The following is a 19,559-nucleotide window of genomic DNA, read 5'->3' on the forward strand; positions in this document are numbered from 1 at the left end:
AGAAGGACATGCACTCTTTTCCTGCAAGAACTCCAAAATTACAACTTGCTTCTGAACAACCATTGGCAGGAAAAGTTGGATCCCACCAAAAAAAGATACCCCACGTCCAAGGGCAAAGGAGAAGCCCCAGCAAGATGGTAGGAGGCGCAAAATTACGTTTAGAATCAAAGCCCATACCTGCCAGAGACACTCGGAGGGCTCAAACAAAACCTTGTGTGCATCAGGAGACCCTACAGAGACTGAGCCAGACCTGCCTTTGAGTGTTTGAGTATCTCCTGTAGGAGTATGGCTCAGGTAACCTGCTGCAGGGGCAGGGGCTCTGGGTGCAGCAATCCTGTGTGTGGCATAAACCCTCTTGGAGAAAGTCACCATTAACCCCACCATAGAGCGGCTAAGCACACAACCCACAAACTGCAGAACAATTTTATACCAAATAAATTTTCACACTGTTAAGAAAGTGCTAGGACACACAACAGATTTCCCAACCTGAGTATCTGGCAAAGGGACTGAGAACCCCAAGGGAATTTAACTTTGGAGACCAGTGGGAATTGATTACAGAAATTACACAGGACTGGGGAAACAGACTCCTGGAGGGCACAAACAAACCTTGAGTGGACCAGGACCCAGGAGAAAGGAGCAGTGACCCCCACAAAAGACTGATCCAGACTTGTCCGTGAGTGTCCAGGAGTCCCTGGCAGAGGCATGGGTCAGCAGTGGCTTGCTACAGGGTCAGGGCACTGAGTGCAGCAGTGCATGCATGGGGTCTTTTGAAGGAGGTCACCATTATCTTCATTACCTCCACCATAGTTTGGTCTCAGGTCAAACAACAGGGAGGGAACACAAACTTGTGCATCAACAGAAAATTGGATTAAAGATTTACTGAGAATGGCCTTGCCTATCAGAAAAGACCTAGTTTCACCCACAGTCAGTCTCTCCCATCAGGAAGCTTCCATAAGCCTCTTATCCTTATCAATCAGACAGTGACAAAATGAAAACCACAAGCACAGAAAACTAATCAAAACTGATCACATGGACCACAGCCTTACCTAACTCAATGAAACTGGGAGCCATGCCATGTAGAGCCACCCAAGATGGACAGGTCATGGTGGAGAGTTCTGACAAAATGTGTCCACTGGAGAAGGGAATGGCAAACCACTTCAGTATTCTTGCCTTGAGAACCCCATGAACAGTATGAAAAGACAAAAAGATAGGACACAGAAAGATGAACTCCCCAGGTTGGTAGGTGCCCAACATGCTACTGGAGAAGAGTGGAGAAATAACTCTAGAAAGAATGAAGAGATGGAGCCAAGTGAAAACAATGCCCAGTTGTGGATGTGACTAGTGATGGAAGTAAAGTCCAATGCTGTAAAGAACAGTATTGCATAGGAACCTGGAATGTAGGCCCATGAATCAAGGCACATTGGAAGTGGTCAAACAGGAGACAGCAAGAGTGAACACTGCCATTTTAGGAATCAGTGAACTAAAATGGACTGGAATGGGTGAATTTAACTCAGATGACCATTATATCTACTACTGTGGGCAAGAATCCCTTAGAAGAAGTGGAGTAGCCCTCATAGTCAACAAAAGAGTCTGAAATGCAGTACTTGTGTGCAATCTCCAAAACAACAGAATGATCTCTATTCACTTCCAAGGCAAACCACTCAATATCACAGTAATCTAAGTTTATGCCCCAACCAGTAATGCTGAAGAAGCTGAAGTTGAATGGTTCTATGAAGACCTACAAGACCTTCTAGAACTAACACCCCCAAAAGATGTTCTTTTCATTATAGGGGACTGGAATGCAAAAGAAGGAAGTCAAGAGATACCTGGAGTAACAGGCAAATTTGGCCTTGGAGTACAAAATGAAACAGGGAAAAGGCTAACATAGTTTTGCCAAGAGAAGCACTGGTCATAGCAAACACTCTCTTCCAACAACACAAGAGAAGACTCTACACATGGACATCACTAGATGGTTAACACCAAAATCAGACTGATTATACTCTTTACAGCCAAAGATGGAGAAGCTCTATACAGCCAGCAAAAACAAGACTGGAAGCTGACTGTGGCTCAGATCATGAACTCCTTATGGCCAAATTGAGACTTAAATTGAAGAAAGTAGGGAAAACCACTAGGCCATTCAGGTATGACCTAAATCAAATCCTTTATGATTATACAGTGGAAGTGACAAATAGATTCAAAGGATTAGATCTGAAAGAGTGCCTGAAGAACTATGGACAGAGGTTCATGACATTACACAGGAGGCAAAGATCAAGACCATCCCCAAGAAAAAGAAATCCAAAAAGGCAAAATGGTTGTCTGAGGAGGCCTTGAAAACAGCTGTGAATAGAAGAGAAGTAAAAGGCAAAGGAGAAAAGGAAAGACATACCCATATGAATGCAGTAGAGTTTCTAAGAACTTAGAGTTCCTAAGAATAGCAAGGAGAGATAAGAAAGCCTTCCTCAGTGATCAATGCAAAGAAATAGAGGAAAACAACAGAATGGGAAAGACTAGATAGAGATCTTTGCAAGAAAATTAGTGATTCCAAGGGAACATCTCATACAAAGATGAAAAAAGGACAGAAATGGTATGGACCTAAAAGAAGCAGAAGATATTAAGAAGAGATGGCAAGAATACACAGAAGAATTATACAAAAAAGATCATTATGATCTAGATAATGATGATGGTGTGATCACTCACCTAGAGCCAGACATCCTGGAATGAGAAGTCAAATTGGCCTAAGGAAGCATTACTATGAACAAAGCTAGTGGAGGTGATGGAATTCCAGTTGAGCTATATAAAATCCTAAAAGATGATACTGTTAAAGTGCTGCACTCAATATGCCAGCAAATCTGGAAAACTCAGCAGTGGCCACAGGACTGGAAAAGGTTAGTTTTCATTCCAATCCCAAAGAAAGGCGATGCCAAAGAATGTTCAAAGTACTGCACAATTGCACTCATCTCACACACTAGCAAAGTAATGCTCAAAATTCTCCAAGTCAGGCTTCTACAGTACATGAATTGAGAAATTCCAGATTTTCAAGCTGGATTTAGAAAATGCAGAGGAACCAGAGATAAAATTGCCAACATACATTGGATCATATAAAAAGCAAGAGAGTTCCAGAAAAACATCTACTTCTACTGCACTGACTACGCCAAAGCCTGTGACTGTGGGGATGACAACAAACTGTGGAAAATTCTTAAAGAGGTGGGAATACCAGACCACCTTACCTGCCTCCTGAGAAATCTGTATGCAGGTCAAGAAGCAACAATTAGAATCGGACATGGAACAACAGCCTAGTTCCAAATTGGGAAAGGAGTACGTCAAGTTTGTATGTTGTCACCCTGCTTGTTTAACTTCTACGAAGAGTATGTTATGTGAATGAATGAAGCACAAGCTGGAATCAAGGTTGCCAGGAAAAATATCAATAACCTCAGATATGCAAATGATACCACCCTTATGGCAGAAAGCAAAGAAGAACTAAAGAACCTATTGATGAAAGTGAAAGATGAGAGTGAAAAAGTTGTCTCAAAGCTCAACATTCAGAAATAAGATCATATCATCTGGTCCCATCACTTCATAGCATATAGATGCAGAAACAATGGAAACAGTGAGAGACTATTTTGGAGGGCTTCAAAATCACCGCAGATGGTGACTACAGCCATGAAATTAAAAGATGCTTGCTCCTTGGAATAAAAGCTATGCAAACCTAGAAAGCATGTTAAAAAGCACAGACATTACTTTTCCAACAAAGGTCCATCTAGTCAAAGCTATGGTTTTTCTAGTAGTTATGTATGGATGTGAGAGTTGGACCATAAAGAAGGCTGAGCACCAAAGAATTGATGCTTTTGAACTGTGGTGTTGGAGAAGACTCTTGAGAATCCCTTGGACTGCAAGGAGATCCAACCAGTCAATCCTAAAGGAAATCAGTCCTGAATATTCACTGGAAGGACTGATGCTGAAGCTGAAACTCCAATACTTTGGCCACCTAATGTGAAGAACTGACTCATTGGAAAAGACCCTGATGCTGGGAAAGATTTAAGGCAGGAAGAGAAGGGGAAGACAGAGGATGAGATGGTTGGATGGCATCACAGATTTGATGGACATGGGTTTGAACAAACTCCGGGAGTTGGTGATGGACAGGGAAGCTGGTGTGCTGAAGTCCATGGGGTCACAATGAGTCAGACACGACTAAGCAACTGAACTGAACTGAAGATGGTTGTGGGGAGAGGGTATCAAGTCTGTCACAGAATAGGGCTGAGACTGGCAGCCTCTTTAAGCCAGCCACCTGGGAATATGCTTGAGAAACTGTGACTGAACACGTGGAGAGAAACTGACTTGTGACCTTGGGAATATACCTAATTGAACTGAGTATATGAGTGATTATCTCACACACAAAGTGTGGGGATCTAGCAATGGCATTATTGCAGGAAGGGACAAGGACATCAAACATGGATTTTTAAGATATAATTGCTGGTTAAAGAATATGTTAAATCATAAGTTTAAAAATGTTATCAAGTTGATCTCAGAAAGGTTGAACCAAGTTATATACAAACCAGCAATTCATGAGAACACCAGTTTGCATATTAGTCAGCATTGGCTATCATTGGTTTTTAAAGTTTTGCTAATCTGATGGGGAAAAATTGATGCTTTAACTTTTCCTGAATACTGGTAAATTTAGGCATATTTTCAGATGTATGCTGGCCATTTTTATTTTTTCTAAGAACTACCAGGTTAGAACTATTGTTTATTTTTGTTTTTAGGTTATTTGCTTTTCCTTATTGAACTGTAAGAACTCTTAGATGGTTCTCTTTCTCTGTCATATTTGTTGCAAATATTTTTTCCAATCTGTTAATTGCCTTTTAACTTTGCTGCTGCATCATACATTGTGCATAAATAGTTAATTTTTGTTTAGAAAATTGTTACTTTTAAAAAATGATTTTGGGATTTAATGTCATTCATAGATCACCTCAGCTACACAATGCCAAAATAATCCCCTCAGATCAGTTCAGTTGTTCAGTCATGTCTGACTCTGCATTACCTTGTAATGCAGCCCGCCAGGCTTCCCTGTCCATCACCAACTCCCAGAGCTTGATCAAAATCATGTCCATTAAGTCAGTGATACCATCCAACCATTTCATCTTCTGTTGTCCCCTTCTCTTCCTGCCTTCAATCTTTCCCAGCATCAGGGTCTTCTCTAACGAGTCAGCTCTTCACATCGGGTGAGCAAAGTATTGTAGCTTCAGCTTCAGTCTTTCCATAGAATATTCAGGTTTCATTTCCTTTGGGATTTACTGGTTTGATCTCCTTGCAGTCCAAGGGACTCTCAACAGTCTTCTCCAACACCACAGTTCAAAAGCATCAATTTTTCAGCACTCAGCTTTCTTTATGGTCCAACTCTCACATCCATACATGACTACTAGAAAACCCATAGCTTTGACTAGATGGACCTTTGTTGGCAACATAATATCTCTGATTTTTAATATGCTATCTAGATTGGTATCTAGCTTTTCTTCCATGGAGCAAGTGCCTTTTAATTTCATGGCTGCAGTCATCATCTGCAGTGATTTTGGAGCCCAAGAAAATAAACTCTCATTATTTTCATTGTTTCCCCATATATTTGCCATGAGGTGATGGGACCAGATGCCATGATCTTAGTATTCTGAATGTTGACTTTTAAACCAACTTTTTCACTCTCCTCTTTCACTTTCATCAAGAGGCTCTTTAGTTCCTCTTTGCTTTCTGCCATAAGGGTAGTGTCATCTGCATATCTGAGGTTACTGATATTTCTCCCGGTAATCTTGATTCCAGTTGTGCTTCATCTAGCCCAGCATCTTTCATGATGCACTCTGCATAGATGTTAAATAAGCAGGGTAACAATATACAGCCTTGACATAGTCCTTTCCCAATTTGGAACCAGTTCATTGTTCCATGTCTGGTTCTGTTGCTTCTTGACCTGCATACAGATTTCTCAGGAGGCACTTGACCTGCACACAGATTTCTCAGGAGGCAGGTAAGGTGGTCTGGTATTCCTATCTTTTGAGGAATTTTCCAATTTGTTGTGATCCACACATCAAAGGCTTTGGAATATCAATAAAGCAGAAGTAGATGTTTTTTTGGAACATTCTTGCTTTTTCTATGATCCAATGTATGTTGGCAATTTGATCTCTGATCCCTCTACCTTTTCTAAATCCAGCTTGAACATCTGGAAGTTCTCAGTTCATGTACTGTTGAAGTCTGGCTTGGAGAACTTTGAGCATTATTTTGCTAGTGTGTGAGATGAGTGCAATTGTGTGGTAGTTTGAACATTCTTTGGCATTGCCTTTCTTTGGAATTGAAATGAAAACTGACCTTTTCCAGTCCTATGGCCACTGCTGAGCTTTCCAAATTTGCTGGGATATTGAGTGCAGCACTTTTAACAGTATCATCTTTTAGGATTTGAAATAGCTCATCTAGAATTCCATCACCTCCACTAGCTTTGTTCATAGTGATGCTTCCTAAGGTCCCCTTGACCTTTCATTCCAGGATGCCTGGCTCTAGATAAGTGATCACACTATCGTGATTATCTGGGTCATAAGATCTTTTTTGTATACTTCTGTGTATTGTACCACCTCTTAATGTCTTCTGCTTTGTTAGGTTCATACCGTTTCTGTCCTTTGTTGTGACCACATTTGCATGAGCTATTCCCTTAGTATAACTAATTTTCTTGAGATCTCTGACTGAGTGAGTGAGTGAAGTCGCTCAGTCGTGTCTGGGATTCTCCAGGCAGGAATACTGGAGTGGGTTGCCATTTCCTTCTCCAGGGTATCTTCCTGACCCAGGGATCGAACCCAGGTCTCCCGCATTGCGGGCAGACGCTTTAACCTCTGAGCTACAAGGGAAGTCTTTCCCATTCTATTGTTTTCCTCGATTTCTTTGCATTGATCACCAAGGAAGCCTTTCTTATCTCTCCTTGCTATTCTTTGGAACTCTGTACTCAGATGGGTATTTTTCTTTTCTCCTTTGCCTTTCACTTCTCTTCTTTTCTCAGTTATTTGTAAAGCCTTCTCAGACAACCATTTTGCCTTTTTGGATTTCTTTTTCTTGGGGATGGTTTTGATCACTGCCTCCTGTACAATGTCATAGACCTCCATCCATAGTTCTTCAGGCATTCTGTCTATCGAATCCAATCCCTTAAATCTATTTGTCTACCTATTTACTTGTAAAGTGATTGATTTATGTTGACATCGTATAAACCTGTTTTACCTTCCCTCTCTCAGGCATATAATAATTCTATTATATGCAAATAATAAAAGTTTGAGTTTGTTATTCCAAATTTCTATTTTCCTTTATTGCTTTGTTGGATTGGTAGAGTTTCAGTTTTAGTAGCTATGATGGTATTCATTTCGGTTCAGTTCAGTTGCTCAGTTGTGTCCAACTCTTTGCGACCCCATGAACCACAGCACGCCAGGCCTCCCTGTCCATCACCAACTCCCAGAATCCACCCAAACCCCTGTCCATCAAGTCAGTGATGCCATCCAACAATCTCATCCTCTGTTGTTCCCTTCTCCTCCTGCCCTCAATATTTCCCAGAATCAGGGTCTTTTCCAGTGAGTCAGCTCTTCACATCAGGTAGCCAAAGTATTGGAGTTTCAGCTTCAACATCAGTCCTTCCAATGAACACCCAGGACTGATCTCCTTTAGGATGGACTGGGTGGATCTCCTTGCAGTCCAAGGGACTCTCAAAAGTCTTCTTCAACACCACAGTTCAAAAGCAGCAACTCTTTGGTGCTCAGCTTTCTTTATAGTCCAATTCTCACGTCCATACATGACCACTGGAAAAACCATAGCCTTGACTAGATGGACCTTTGTTGGCAAAGTAATGTCTCTGCTTCTTAATATGCTATACAAGTTGGTCATAATTTTCCTTCCAAGGAGTGGGCGTCTTTTAATTTCATGGCTGCAATCACCATCTGCAGTGAGTTTGGAGCCCAGAAAAATAAAGTCAGCCACTGTTACCACTGTTCCCCCATCTATTTCCCATGAAGTGATGGGACCAGATGCTATGATCTTCGTTTCCTGAATGTTGAGGTTTAAGCCAACTTTTTCACTCTCCTCTTTCACTTTCATCAAGAGGCTCTTTAGTTCCTCTTCACTTTCTGCCATAAGGGTGGTGTCATCTGCATATCTGAGGTTATTGGTATTTCTCCCGGCAATCTTTATTCCAGCTTGTGCTTCTTCCAGCCCAGCATTTCTCATGATGTACTCTGCATATAAGTTAAATAAGCAGGGTGACAATATACAGCCTTGATGTACTCTTTTTCCTATTTGCATTCTTATTTTGGTCAGGACTTAAATGGGAAGTTTTTTAATGTTTCTCCATTATCATGTTTGCTAAGTTTTTGTGCCAATTTTCTTAATTAAATTAGGGAGGAACCTATTTATTCCTAGTTTGATTTTATTAATAATGATATTGATTCATGGGAAACACCTTTTTTATAATAAGATAGGTATATAGTATTCTCTGAATGTGTTTATCTAGTTGAATTTTATAAGCAGATATTTCCATGTGAAACTTATTACACTTCTAGAATAAATCCTAGTCATTTTATTATTCTGTGAAAAAGTTACTTGTTATAATTTGTGAATATGTAACTTGAGATGTTCATCCTTATGTTTGTAAATGAGATTAATCTATAGTTCTTCCCAGTTTTTGTTCATTTGTTTCTGGTTTTGTAACAGGGTTACACAGCTTAACTAAATGAATTTTAAAGTTTTTGACAACATTTTTAATTCTTTGGTAAGTTTATTTAATGGAGTAATTATCTTATCTTTAAAAGTTGAATACATTTATTTTGAATTCAGTTCAATTCAGTTCAGTTGCTCAGTAGTGTCCAACTCTTTGTGACCCCATCAATCGCAGCACACCAGGCCTCCCTGTCCATCACCATCTCCCGGAGTTCACTCAGACTCATGTCCATCGAGTCAGTGATGCCATCCAGCCATCTCATCCTCTGTCGTCCCCTTCTCCTCTTGCCCCCAATCCCTCCCAGCATCAGAGTCTTTTCCAATGAGTCAGCTCTTCACATGAGGTGGCCAAAGTACTGGAGTTTCAGCATTAGCATCAGTCCTTCCAATGAATACCCAGGACTGATCTCCTCTAGAATGGACTGGTTGGATCTCCTTGCAGTCCAAGGGACTCTCAAGAGTCTTCTCCAACACCACAGTTCAAAAGCATTAATTCTTTGGTGAATTATTGTCTTTCTAAATGGGATCTTTGTTGCAACATGTGGAATCTTTCCTAGCAGCACAAGGACTCAGTAGTAGCAGGGTGCGATCTTAGTTGCCCCAAGGTGTGTGGGATCTCAGCTCCCTGACCAGAGATAAAACCCGTGTTCCCTGCACTGGAAGGCAGATTCTTAACCAGTGGACCACCAGGGAAGTCCCTATATTTTTTTTATTCATAGAATTTATTTTTTAATTCATAGAATTTATTCATAGAATTATTTCACGATTTCTTGACATGCATATCCCTAGCTATATTTTTTCTTGTTTCAAGTTATTTTATCTTTTCTCTTTTTTCCTTCAATATATTTACCAAAAAAAATTTTAAAGTTCTCATTTTATTGATTAAATCTATTATACATTTTATAAATGTCCACTTCTTTCTTTATTGAGTCCTGTTCCCATTTCAGCAGGTGTTGGTCTTTAGTGTGTGCTTTACTGGAAGTTTTTGAAAGCACACTACAGCACCGTGAAATTTTTTTACGTGAGATTCTCTCAGTTTATGAGAGCTTTTTCATTGATATTATGGAAAATGAGGTAAATTTAATTACAAATCACATTCTCTCTGGATGGATAGAGCTTGTGAAATCTTCCAGCCTTACTGCATTTGTATTTATTCAAATAATATTTTATATAAAAATATTTAATTCCCACTATGTATTACATGTTATACTGTGCTAAGAATATATCAGTTAATCAAATAAACATTGTTCCTACCTTCGTAAGGCTTCAGAGTGATGGAAAAAACAGACCAATAATTCATGATAAACAGATAAGTAAATTATAATTGTTCTATGAAGTTTAAGAAAGTAAAAGAGAATAATTTAGATGGAGAAATCAGAGAATGTGTCTCTGAAGAAATGACATTTAAGTTAAGAGGAGAATGATGGTACGCAAAGGTAGGCAAAGAACGAAGGGAGGGCAGTAGGGGTAAGGAGAAGAGCATATGCAACAGCATGGAGAAGAGGATGATTCTGGCTTGCTCAAAGATTAAGAGTGAGACTACACCAAATTAAACAGCAGGAGAGAAGGAAAACTAAGGTGTCTATGGGGTCACACAGAGTTGGACACAACTGAATCGACTTAGCAGCAGCAGCAGCAGCAGGCCAAGATCTGAGCTTGATGGGCCTGTAGCCACAACCAGAAGTTTGGGATTTGATTATAAATAAAATGATAAACCACTAAAAGGCTTATATGGGGAGTGATATAATCTAATCCACATTTGTAAAGACCAATCTGGCTTCAAGGCAGAGAACAAATTGAAGCAGAGCAATTGGACTTCCCTAAAGCTCAGATGCTAAAGAAACTTCCTGCAATGCAGGAGACCCAGGTTCAACCCCTGGGTCAAGATCCCCTGAAGAAGGAAATGGCAACCCAATCCAGTATTCTTGCCTCGAGAATCCCATGGATAGAGGAGCTTTGTGGGCTACAGTCCATGGGGTCGCAGAGTCAGACACGACTAAGCAACTGACACACATACACATACACAAAGGTGGAAAGGAGAACAGTAGTTAGAAATTGTTATGTATCATGCAAGAAATAATGGTGGCTTCGCTTCCCTGATGACTCAAATGATAAAGAGTCCGCCTGCAATGCAAGAGACCTGGCTTGGATCCTTGGGTTGGGGTGATCCCCCGCAGAAGGGAGCGATTACCCACTCCAGTATTCTGGCCTGGAGAATTCCATGCACAGAGGAGTCTGGCAGGCTACAGTCCATGAGGTCTCAAAGAGTCAGACATGACTAAGCAACTTTCACATTCACTCTTGGGCTAGAATAGTAGAATTAGGATGACAATTGTACACTGATTTAAGGCATTTTACGAGATAAAATCAGTATGACTAGATGGTGATTTTTTTCCTCTGGTAAGATACGCACAACATAAAATTTACCATTTTAAGTGTACAATTCTGTAGCACTTAGTATGGTCTCCCGCATTGCAGGCAGAGGCTTTACCATCTGAGCCACCAGGGAAGCTGCATTTAGTACATTCACGATGTTTGCAACCATTACTGTCATGAAGTTCCAGAATATTTTCATGACTCTAAAAGAAAGAGTTACACCCATTGAGCAGTTATTCCTTGTTATGGGCTGAATTATGCTGTCCCCAAATTCCTGTGTTATCCCAACTCCAAGTACCTCAGAAGATGACTGTATTTGGAGACAGAATCTTTAAAGAGGAAATTAAGGTAAAATGAGGTCATATGTTAGGCCATACTTCAATATGGCCGGTGTCCTTCTAAGAAGGATAGATTAGGACATAGACATGCAGAGGAGAGATCATATGAAGACAGAGGGAAAAAGCATCCATGTTCAAGCCAAGGATACAGGACTCAGAAGAAATCAACACTGCTAACACCTTCATCTCAGAGGCCTAGCTTCAAGAATCGTGAGAAAATACATTCTGTTGTTTAAGCCACCCCGTCTGTGATACTTTGTGATGCAGGCCTAGCAAACTAATGTACTCTTCTTTCCTTTCCTTCCCTCAGCTCATGGTAACCAATTATTTGCTTTTTCTCATTATAGTTTTGCCTATTCTGGATATTTCCTGTACAGAGAATCTTACAGTATGTGGCCTTTTGTGTCCAGTTTCTTTTACTTAGCATAATGCTTGCAAGATTCATCCATGTTATAATATGTATCATTACTTTATTCCTTTTTTGGCTGAATAATATTTCATTATATAAATATATCACTTTTTGTTTACTCTTCAGTTGGCTGATGATGACTTTGTTGTAAGGAATGAGGAAGAAGTTTTCAAGAATGACTTCTAGATTTCTGAATGAATGGATGCCATTTATTGAGGTGGGAATGAATGCGGTAAGAGTATAGTAGAGGGAAGATTTGGGAAGCTTACGTCTTCAAAGGGTTAATGACGAGTCACCTGGTTTATGCAGGTCCGTTTGCTACCGTTCTATTATCCTCTCTCTTTCTCTAAGAAATCAGCATGTGTGAGAGAATCTAAACCATTTTAGTCATTTCAGCATTTTCCTTTTCTTATCTACCAAGTAAAATTATTTCTGATCAATTCTAGTCCAGGTATATGCCCTCTGACCAATGACAACAAAAGTTCCTGAAACAAACTAACAAAGTATGAGCCAAGAGTTTCAACATACGAACACATAATTGGGTTTAAATACTAAGCCAGCCACAGTGTTAGAATTCAATCAACCAACCACCAAGTGATCCTTTCTCTTGGTCTCCCAGAACATTCTAGTTCTTTTTAAGCAGTACTTTTTCTATTTATGAAAATAGTAAGTACACATTATAAAAATTGGTATATACAGAAAGGAACACAAAAATAAGCTCTTATGATCTTTTATGATCTCTCCACTTACAGATAAGCAGTGTTTACATTTCTGAATATTTCTTTTTTTCCTATAAATTTTATAGGAATCTCTCTAAATTTAGGGCTTGTATTCCTAAAAGAATTGTAATTGGTGAAAGAATGATTGGCATGCTCAAGGTGCTATAGGAAATATAGGTTTAAGGCGAAGGGTTAAACGGTACTGAATTAATTTTAAAACACTGCAAATACAAATTCTAAAATATGTTTACTTTAAAAAGAAATCTTAAACATTTGTTAGAAAGCCCTTGTCTAAATCACCTTCTTCAGTTGCACATGAAATATTGCTGCAGTGTCATGACCTGCTAGGGATTTTAACTTATGCAGACTCTATCATTTTTTACTTTTTAAACAAGTTTTTACTGCCTTGAAATGTCTTTTGCATTCAAGGTCTCCATCATTTGTTTTTGCAATTAGTGGCAAAATGTTTGAGTATTTCATTACCCCTACTCCTTGTCTTGTCCCAGCCTCTTTACAATCTATCATTGGGCTTAAGAACACATTTCTTTGAATATAGCCTTCCATTTCTCCATGAGAGGGTGTGTTCTCTTTTGTTTGGAGTATCCCATAGACTGGCTTACATGGAATATAGAAAGAGCTAACAATAACAGTGATGTTCTTTTAAGAGAATCTAACAAGAATAGGAATGATATTCATCATCAACAATAATATGAACAGAAGCAGCAGCATAGAATGACATTTTCCAGATGTTTTAATTGATATGCTATAATATAAAACTAAGTTACCTAAAAGTCAAAATAACGAGTTTGAGCAAACTCCGAGAGATCATGAAGGACAGGGAATCCTGGCGTGCTGCAGTCCATGGAGTTGCAAAAAGTAGGACAAGATTGAGCAACTGAACAATAACAACAGTATATTTTTATGTTGAAATCTATTATTTTTGTCATCTGTGTGCTGCTGCTGCTGCTGCTGCTAAGTCGCTTCAGTCGTGTCCGACTCCTTGCGACCCCAGAGACAGCAGCCTACCAGGCTCCCCCGTCCCTGGGATTCTCCAGGCAAGAATACTGGAGTGGGTTGCCATTTCCTTTTCCAATGCATGAAAGTGAAAAGTGAAAGTGAAGTCGCTCAGTCGTATCTGACTCCTAGCGACCCCATGGACTTTAGCCCACCAGGCTCCTCCGTCCATGGGATTTTCCAGGCAAGAGTACTGGAGTGGGGTGCCATTGCCTTCTCCGTGTCGTCTGTGTACTCTTCACTTAATATCTTAGAAGAATTTCTGCTATGTGATTAAGATACAGCCTTTCTTTGAAAAATGTAAAGGATTGATGCATAGTCCAGTGCTTTGTTTTTACAGTTAAAGAGACGTGGCTGTTAGGGAACATCCTCTCCAGGAGAAAACTGGAGAAAACAGGATAAAACTGGTCAGCATGAAAACTGACCTCCTTATTGAAAACTACATACATGTAGCCATGGTCAAAGTACTATCTACTATGATCTCTTTCAAGGCTATGGTGAATTTCTGGTGCCACTGCAAGCTGGTGATAGAAAGAATAAAACACAGTGTCAAAACTTGGATCACTGTAGCTTGTCACAACTCATCTATATGAATGTGCCCTTAAACTTGAGTCTTATTAAATAGGAAAGTCCTAAGAAGACCTAGGCTGATCCAATCCCATGGCTCCAAAGCCAATTAGCCACATTTGGCAGCATGGCCAAGTAAAAATAAAATGCTGATCAACACAGAAAGATGAATTTTGTGGCAAAAATACAAAGTCAAAGTAACTGTCATTACTTGTCAATATCCCCTCTTGCCAGAGGTAATGGTGGAAACATGGCTAGAGTTTGAGCCATTTCTGGAAAAAAGTCATCTGGTCAGATTGCACATGATTCATTTGTTTCGAAAAAGGTTAAAATATCAAGGATGTTTTGAAACTGACTTCAGCCAAAAATCAATTTTTTCACATTAAATTTAAGCTACTACATTTCCAAATATTTTAGAATATTTTATAACATAGCACTTGTAGCTTACTGATATGCATAATGCATTATATATGTTGATTTTCCTTATTTTAAAACATCTTATTTTGGAAGATTAAAATTTTTATGTTCATAGTCAGTATTTATAAACTGTGTTTGAGTATTTAAAATTTTATGAAAATAAAGATTTGAGTGACTATTTTTGGAATCACTGAGATGGAAAGAAGATAAATTAGATTGAATTCCCTTCCCTCCAGGCTGCATCATCCTAGCATGCATGCGTGCTAAGTCGCTTCAGTCATGTCTGACTCTTTGTAACGTTATGGACTGTAGCCTGCCAATCTCCTCTGTCCATGGGATTCTCCAGGCAAGAATACTGGAGTGGGTTGCCATTTCCTCCTCCGGCATCTCTTGTGTCTCCTGCATCGGTGAGAGGGTTCTTTACCACTAGCACCACCTGGGAAGCCCAGTAGCTGGAAGGAATAGCTAGTTGGCCTTTGAACAATGTTTTGATTTACATTTTCTTGTTAACTTGAAATTTTATCTCAATACCTGTAAGATTTTTCTAGTCAAGCCCATGACATTTCACTGATTCTTTAATTCAGATATTCAGCAACTATTTTGTGCCAACTGACGGGGTTAGCAGAGCAAGCAATGCCATCATTCATTCATTCCATAAATGTTCACTGGCTACCTACTATGAGTCAGGCGTTGTTTTAGATGATTGAGATATATCAATGAAAAGAAAATCAGACAAAATTCCAGCCCTCGAGGTGCTTACAGCATTCTTATTCGGGGGAGAAGGGAAATTAAATAAAAGATAAACATAGTATGTACTGTGCATTTTGTTAGAAGGTGAAAAATACTATTCGAAAAAAAATATAGAAAGGTGGTCAGTGGAAGGATTGGAATTTTAAATAAAAAAATCATAGTAGGCCTCATTGGGACAGTAACATGTGAGCAAAGACCTGAAGGAGAAGAGGGGGTGAGCCATGTGCATATCCTCATGGACAAAGGAAATAGCCTATACAAAGGCAATGGGATAGGATAGACTGGGCCTGCCATGTTTAAGGCCCTGAAGAGAGGTCAGAATATCTAGAAATGAGTGAACAAGAAGAAGCATCAGAGGAGATAAGGGTAGAGAAGTCAGGGGAAAGACCATGGAAAAGTCCGTTGAAGGATTCTGGCTTTTATTCTGAGGGTTTTGTCTGAAGGAGTGACATGAACTGACTTAGAGTCCCCAAAAGTACTCCTACAAAGGGTTTTGGTATCCTGTACATATTCTCCTAATTTGCTGACCTCCCACATTCCATTTCTGCTATCCAGTTCTGATATTTTTCCTCTCCTCAACGGTAATTCTCCCTTTGAATTTCCTCCCCTTCAGTACATTTCACATTCACTATTCCTCTACCTTTCACATGAGTTCTTTACAGTTTGTTATCTCTTTTTAAAACAGTTAATAATTTTTGCTGCCTATTTTTTGTTTTTATTCTTCTTTCAAATTATTTTGCTACCATAGTACAACCAATATGGATAATGTTACCTAATTGTCATAACTCCCCATATTAAACTATATTCAGTATCACATGTTCCCACCCATTTCCAAATTACTGACATTTTCTGGAATGAGTATCTTAACAACTGTGGATAGCATTCTCCTAGGTAATGAGGCAAAGACCTAGGCATATTTACCATTTCTTAATGTTTTTATTTATTTTTAATTAATTTATTTTTATTGAAGGAAAATTGCTTTACTTAATTTTGTTGTTTTCTGTCACACCTCAACATGAATCAGCCATGTGTATACAGATGTATCCTCCCTTTTGAACCTCCCACCCATCTCAGGACCCATCCCACTTCTCTAGATTTATACAGAGCCCCTGTTTGAGTTTCCTGAGCCATACAGTGAATTTCCTTTGGCTATTTTACATATGGTAATGAAAGTTTCCATGTTACTCTTTCATATATCTCACCTTCCCCTACCCTCTCCCCATGTCCATAAATCTATTCCCTGTGTGTTTCTCCATTGTTGCCCTGTGAATAAATTCTTCAGTATCATTTCTCTAGATTTTGTATATATGCATTAGAATATGATATTTCTCTTTCTCTTTCTGACTCAATTCACTCTGTATAATAGGTTCTAGGTTCATCCACTTCATCAGAACTGAATCAAATGTGTTCCTTTTTATGGCTGAGTAATATTCCATTGTGTATATGTATCACAACTTCTTTATCCATTCATCTGTCGATGGACATCTAGGTTGCTTCCATGTTCTAGCTATCGTAAATAGTGCTGCATGAACAATGGGATACATGTGTCTCTTTAAATTTTGGTTTCCTCAGGGTAGATGCCTAGGAGTGGGAATGCTGGGTCATATGGTCAGAGAAGGCAATGGCACCCAACTCCAGCACTCTTGCCTGGAAAATCCCATGGACGGAGGAGCCTGGTGGGCTGCAGTCCATGAGGTTGCTAAGAGTCAGATATGACTGAGCGACTTCACTTTCACTTTTCACTTTCATGCATTGGAGAAGGAAATGGAAACCCACTCCAGTATTCTTGCCTGGAGAATCCCAGGGACGGGGGAGCCTGGTGGGCTGCCGTCTATGGGGTTGCAAGGAGTCGGACACGACTGAAGCAACTTAGCAGCAGCAGCAGTAGCAGAAGCATGGTGGTTTTATTCCTAGTTCTTAAATGAATCTCCATAGTGGCTGTATCAATTTACATTCTCACCAACAGTGCAAGAGTGTTCCCTTTTCTCCACACCCTTTCCAGCATTTATTGTTTGTAGACTTTTTGACGAGCACCATTCTGACTGGTGTAAGGTGATATCTCATTGTAGTTTTGATTTGCATTTCTCAAATAATGAATGATGTTGAGCATCTTTTCATGTGTTTGTTAGTCATCTGTGTGTCTTTGGAGAAATGTCTGTTTAAGTCTTTTCTCCACTTTTTGATTGGGTTGTTTGTTTTTCTGGCATTGAGATGTATGTGTTGCTTGTATATTTTGGAAATTAATCCTTTATCAGTTGTTTCATTTGCTATTATTTTCCTCCCATTCTGAGGGTTGCCTTTTCACCTTGCTTATAGTTTCCTTTGCTGAGCAAAAGCTTGTAAGTTTAATCAGGTCCCACTTGTTTACTTTTGTTTTTATTTCTGTTACTCTGGGAGGTGGGTCATAGAGGATCTTGCTTTGATTTATGTCATTGAGGGTTCTGCCTATGTTTTCCTCTAAGTTTTATAGTTTCTGGTCTTATATTCAGGTCTTTAACATGTAGCTCTCCAGTTTTCCCAGTACCATTTATTAAAGAGGCTGTCTTTGTCCCACTGCATATTCTTGCCTCCTTTGTCAAAAATAAGGTACACATAGGTGCATGGGTGTATTCCTGGGCTTTCTATATTGTTCCATTGGTCTATATTTCTGTTTTTGTGCCAGTACCATACTGTCTTGATGACTGTGGCTTTGTAGTATAACCTGAAGTCAGGAAGGTTGATTCCTCCATTCTTCTTTCTCAAGACTGCTTTGGCTATTTGGGGTCTTTTGTGTTTCCATATGAATTGTGAAATTTTTTGTTCTAGTTCTGTGAAAAATGCCATTGGTAATTTGATAGGGATTGCACTGAATCTGCAGATTACATTTGGTAGCATAGTCATTTTCATGATATTGATTCTTCCTACCCAGGAACATGGAATATCTCTCCATCTGTTTATGTTATCTTTGATTTCTTTCATTAGTGTCTTATTTTCTGTGTACAGTTCTTTTGTCTCCTTAGGTAAGTTTATTCCTAGATACTTAATTCTTTTTGTTGCAGTGGTAAATGGGATTGATTCCTTAATTGTGCTTTCTGATTTTTCATTGTTAGTATATAGAAATGCAAGTGATTTCTGTGTATTGATTTTGTATCCTGAAACTCTGCTAAATTCACTGATTAGCTCTAGTAATTTCTGATGCTATCTTTAGGGTTTTCTATGTATAGTATCATGTCATCTGCAAACAGTGAGAGCTTTATTTCTTCTTTTCTGATCTGGATTCCTTTTTTTTCTTTTTCTTCTCTGATTGCTGTAGCTAGGACTTCCAGAACTATGTTGAATAATAGTTGCGAAAGTGGACACCCTTTTCTTGTTCCTGATCTTAGCAGGAATGCTTTCAGTTTTTCACCATTGAGAATAATGCTTCCTGTAGGCTTATCATGTATGGCCTTTACTATGTTGATGTAGGTGCCTTCTATGCCCATTTTTTGAAAAGTTTTACTCATGAATAGGTGCTGAATTTTGTCAAAGGCTTTTTCTGCATCTACTGAGATGATCATATGGTTTTTATTTTTTCAATCTGTACAGTAGATTGACCCGGGGAACAAAGGAAACCAAAAACTATATCTCCCAGAACAAAACTAACTAAAGCACAAACTGGAAAACAAAACTGAAGCAAGGTGCCAACTGGGGAATAAAGCAATGAAAATAAAACTAACAAGTTTTTTGAGAGGAAAGGAGAGAAAGAAAAGAAAGAAAGAATAGATAAGCAAAGTTAAATAGAGGTAGATAAAGAAGATTTATATACATTAAAGATTAACTGTAAGGGGAAAAGAACAGTAGGAAAAGCAAACAAAGGAATAAATGTAGAAAAAATAATAGGTTTAAAAATTAAATTAAAAAGGAAAAGAAAAAAGAGAAAAAAAAAAAAAAAAGAGGGAAACGCCACAGAACTGCAAAAGCCCAATGTATAGGCAGAGGTTTATACAACAATAAAAAATGTGACTGAGGAAAAAGAAAAATAAAGAATTTAAAAAGCTCAAAAGCATAACTGGATTTCTTAGTGCCAATAAAATCAACTACAATGGGGTGGGGGGAGGATAAAAAAAGAAAAAAAATCCAAAAGAATCTACAGAACAAGTCAAAAGATAAGAATAATAAATGCTTTTCTTGAGTCATTGCTGTCAGAGTCCTTTCCTGAGCTGGGAATCACAGCCCGCCTTACCTCCGTAGGATGCCCTCCAACACTGTACTGATCTCTGGATCTGC

This window comes from Bison bison, unplaced genomic scaffold (genome assembly GCF_000754665.1).
Source record: "Bison bison bison isolate TAMUID 2011002044 unplaced genomic scaffold, Bison_UMD1.0 scf7180017864491, whole genome shotgun sequence".
Lineage (NCBI taxonomy): Eukaryota > Metazoa > Chordata > Mammalia > Artiodactyla > Bovidae > Bison > Bison bison.